Source organism: Chinchilla lanigera, unplaced genomic scaffold, assembly GCF_000276665.1.
Source record: "Chinchilla lanigera isolate Chin_1 unplaced genomic scaffold, ChiLan1.0 scaffold00009, whole genome shotgun sequence".
Classification (NCBI taxonomy): Eukaryota; Metazoa; Chordata; class Mammalia; order Rodentia; family Chinchillidae; genus Chinchilla; species Chinchilla lanigera.
In genome coordinates this window covers 2,141,346-2,145,987 of record NW_004955410.1, presented here as the reverse complement: position 1 = coordinate 2,145,987, position 4,642 = coordinate 2,141,346, and positions in this window count along the sequence as shown.

Genomic DNA, 4,642 nt, shown 5'->3' with positions numbered 1-4,642 from the left:
GAGCTAGAGAGAGAGCCAGAGCAGCGCAGCGCAGACTTTTCTTGTGCACATGGAGCCGAGAGCTCCCAGGACCCTGGAGAGAGAGAGAGAGAGAGCTAGAGAGAGAGCCAGAGCAGCGCAGCGCAGACTTTTCTTGTGCACATGGAGCCGAGAGCTCCCAGGACCCTGCAGACAGGACCCCAAGCTCCCCGGCCGGCCGGGCTGACAAGGGGGGAGCAGGCAAGCTCGCAGTTCCCCTTGCCTCCTGTCACACACATGCAAAAAACATCTCCTCTCCTGCAGATTAGAGCCGGGAGCACAGCCCTCCAGCGAGCCTGTGAAAGGCGTGTAGCTATAAATTTACTTCTCCAGGCAAGCATTGTTTTATAGCCATTTTTGGGTGCAACGTTGATTTAAAAAATGTGAATTCTGCTACCTGCATGACACACTCATTACACAGTACTGCTGAACTGGCGCACTGTGTGTGTGCCTATGTGCACAGACACGCATATAACCTCCTTACTGGTGTAACTTCAACCACTGAAGGTTTTCTAGCCTCGTTAGAAATCGCGCCCTCCTCCCAGCAAACTGTAGGCTCCTCCACCCCAGCCCCTGCCCTGCTGCAATTTCAGTGAAGAAATTCCTAGCAAAGCCCATTTCAACAATCAGTTCAAGACAAATATAGGTCCGCTGAGAATTATAAATTACAACAGGGGATTCTCGAAAGGATATTCAGAATTTTAAAACATCTATGGCTTCCCAGCTTCTGGAAGGCTCTGGCTAACATTTTAATGCATTACATCTCATTAATTAAAGCCACTTCCCTAGTTTTGGCTTCAAGGTCAGCGGAAGATGACAAAGTTCACAAAAGTCCCGCTGAGAGTCAAGGACCGGCATGAAGAGAATATTTCTGAGTCCTCACAACTGCTGAAGGGTTATTAAATTTTCTGTGGGACACATGCCATGTGTTCAGGGAGTCCTACAAACACCACTAGTAAGGCAGGCAGCGTTCTGCGGTGTTTTCTCTGATTTTTCTTTCAGTCCTCCACAAAGCTGATGTGCCCATAGGATTCGAGGAGGGGTTCCTATCATAGGAATCAGGAGAGAACTTTCTCTACCGCCTTCAATACTTCAAATACAGTGGAAAGCACTCATCTTCAATAACATGGAGATTTCTTAGCTAAAAGGAAAGGGGAATCTCACAATTAAAAGCATAATCACTTACTAAAGATAGTTTAGAAATCCCATACAAGATGACCTAATATTGTCAGCTTTCAGGACTTCATGCTTACAGGCCAGTAGAGAAAGAGCAGTCCCACTTCCCCTCCGCGCATGCTAGGTGCTGTGCTGAGAAGGGGGAGGGGAAGGGGAGGAGGACGGGGGAGGAGAGGAGGGGGAGGGGCAGAGTGGAAGGAGGAGGGGGAAAAAGGGGAGGGAGGGGATGAGAAGGGGGGATGGGTGGAGTGGGAGGGGGAGGGGAGAAGAGGGGGAAGAAGAGGAGGAGAGAAGAAAGGGGAGGGGTGGAGCTGGGAGGGGAGGGAGGGGAGGAGGTGGAGAAGTTTTCCCTTCAAGTCCCTAGATTGACTCCTCAAACAGTCCTACTGCGTCTGTCAGTTGCTGCGGGCCTTTTTGATCAGGTAGCCTTGTAAGGAACACAAAATCTGAAAATCAGGTTGATTTGCCTCATTGCTGCACTTGTTATCCTGAGTACTTTCTGTGCTAGGTCAATGGATTAAGGCCACCGAGGCCAAGAGGCTTGTCTGCCCCTCGGATTACTCTAAGGACGGGTGTTGGGACCGCACAGCACCTAGGGCTTGTCAGGGGACGGGACGCCCCAAACACCACACATTAGTGTTGACATTGCCGAGTTTCACTATTTGCTTTTGTACATGTTTTACATTTCATGAGGTACTTTTTACTACAGGTCTTGTTACTTAGGGTACGACAGCAAGTTTATTTTGTTCAAAACTACATAGGATAAGTACATTTAGAAGTGTATCCCTTTCACCTGTACAAAGTCTAATCTTGAAACATTCAGTGTGTTCCAGGAAAAATAAAAAACTCTTAGTAAAACAGATAGCAGGTTGAAGGGCTGGGGATTTAGCTCAGCAGCACAGTGCCTGCCTGGCAAGCGCGAGGTCATGAGTTCAATTTCTGGTACCCCCCCCAAATAAATAAATAAAACAAAATTTACTTCACAGAAATAATTTATTGCCAGGGATATAGTTCAGCAGCATAAGCACTTGCCTGGCAAGCCTGTGGTCATGAGTTCAATTCCTGGTACCAAAAAAAAAATAAAGAAGAAGAACATTGGCATTGACTGTAGGGAAAAACATCCCACTTGGGTTCTGAACCACAAAATCAGAACCGAGCTATTTCATTTTGTGAAACACGCACTTTAATTCAATGATTTTGCCTAGAATTTGATTGCATATATACAGCCATATTTATAAACACACATTTTTTAAACTTTGTTATATATTTATAGCTCCTTACCCTCAATATGTTTATCAGCTTTGTATTTTTTCAGATCCTTCAAAGTAAAATATATTCACAGTTGCACTTACTGTTTTTGCAAATGTATTTTAATTTTTAAAAAATTAAAAGGTAAATCATCACATTAGACATAATTGTTAAGGCCAGGGATATAACTCAGCTGCACAGCGCCTGGAAAGCTCAAGGTCCTGAGTTTGATTCCAGGTACCCTCCCCTAAGACATAATTGTCCTAGGCTGATTTAACTGCAAAGCAGTAGAAAATTCTACCCACATAAATATTTTAACTATGAGTAAAAATAGAAAAAAGAAAGATAAAATAAGTACACACCTGAAAACTACTTGCAGAAGCATTTGGGATCTTACATTCCTACTGCTTTCTCATGTGACTTTGGTAGGGTTAACTCCAGTTCTTTTCAATTTTTGCATCCTCCCAAATGCCTGCGAAGCAGTTAGCTGTCAGCCTTTCACTCAGCTGGGGTGGGCGCAAGGTAAGTGTGGACCTGAGTGGGTGTTTCTCTGGCTGCACAGGGGCTGAGGGCTGCAGCCTTCTCCTGCTCCCCAGGGAAGGGGCGGGACCTTGGCAGAGGAAGCCTGTGTGATACCTTTGGTGGTCACTGATGTGACTGCATCAGTAATGACCTTCTCACAGTCAGAGCACTTTTTGATCTCACAGATCAAAAAGCACCATCCAGACTTTTTCATAATGAATTTAAGGTTCCAGTGATATATTCTAGGGCTCTTCCTCTAAGCACTCTTTTGAATGATTTCCTAACCCAAGCTGAATCGTGTACCACACTCAAGACTACTTGCAACTGGTCCCTCACATCTCCTCACATTTCCAGTTTTCAAATGAAAGTGGCTCTTGCCAGAATGTCAGGTTTCAGCAGGTCCTTAAAGCCATGATGAAGATGTTGTGTACACCGCTGTCAAATCAATCAGAGGTTCTTCGCCCTGCCGGACTCCGGATTGAGGCGGATTACAGGGGCAGAAATTCTCTACCACGTGCTTGAGTTTCCAGAGAGACAGCCATTCCACCTCAGGACAGCTCAGTTACCTCTTGTTTTATCAATAAAATACTGAACAGCCATAGGAGATTAAAGTGTTTCTCCACTGCAAAGGAAGTTTTACCTGTTTCACATATTGGATGAAACCAGTGTATACCGCTTGCAAATGCCCACTGTATTTCGTTGTCATGGAAGGGTTAGCCCTGGCAATAACCTTGTGATTTAAGAGCAGAAACGGAAGTTCTAATGGAAGAGATGACATTTGGAGAAGTTTCCTAGGTGCTAAACACTCTCAGTCTTTCCACGAGTAGCAAAAGACACTTGCTGTATTTGTGCATAAACCGATTTAATAAAAATGTATGTCTTAAAGGTATTTAAAAGATTCAATGGATAAAATATACTGAAATTATGGTACACTTGATTAAAGTTTACCTTTCCCCTACCCCATTCTCCTGGGATTAGATCTCCTTAAAGTGTGCCTTACCCACAGAAGTAGATGGCCTCTTAAAGGAAATTATTGAGTTACAAATTGCAGAATGAGGTTAATCAGTTCTACTAAGAAATACAACAAGGAACCAAAACTAAAAACAAATTTCAGTATTCTTCCTAAGGTGTTTTTTGATTGAGTCATACAGAAAAAAAATCTACTATATTAGTTTCCACCGAACATCTGTTAGTTCCTGCTATTTTTTTCTTCAATGGAGTGCTTCATTAGTACTTGAGAAAGGCCTATGATCAACAGAATTGTAACAAACGTCATAGTCGAACTTGGTGCCCTGGCTCTGATACTCACGTTGAAATTCATTTTTAATGAGATTTTGCTGGTGCAGGGAATTTGAACCTTCTTTTTTTTCCCTCAGAGAGAATTGTGTGGGTGAAAAAAATTCTTTAGAGGATCAGAGGACATCCTATTAATTGGGAAAACTAAATATTTGATGTATTCTTCATTCCGGCCCCAAATGCTAGTTATCTAAGAAGTGCTGCTCTGCTGGGTGGGAACTAGGGGTGGCAGGTTAAAAACAAAGTTCCAGAGACTAAGTTTCTCTTTCTATAACCTGACCCTAAAATGCTTTGAGTCGAAGCAAGATGACAAAGCAGGAGCTGAGAGAAGGAACTGGACAGAGAATAGGGGATTCAGCCTCTAAGAAGCACGAAGCCCGCC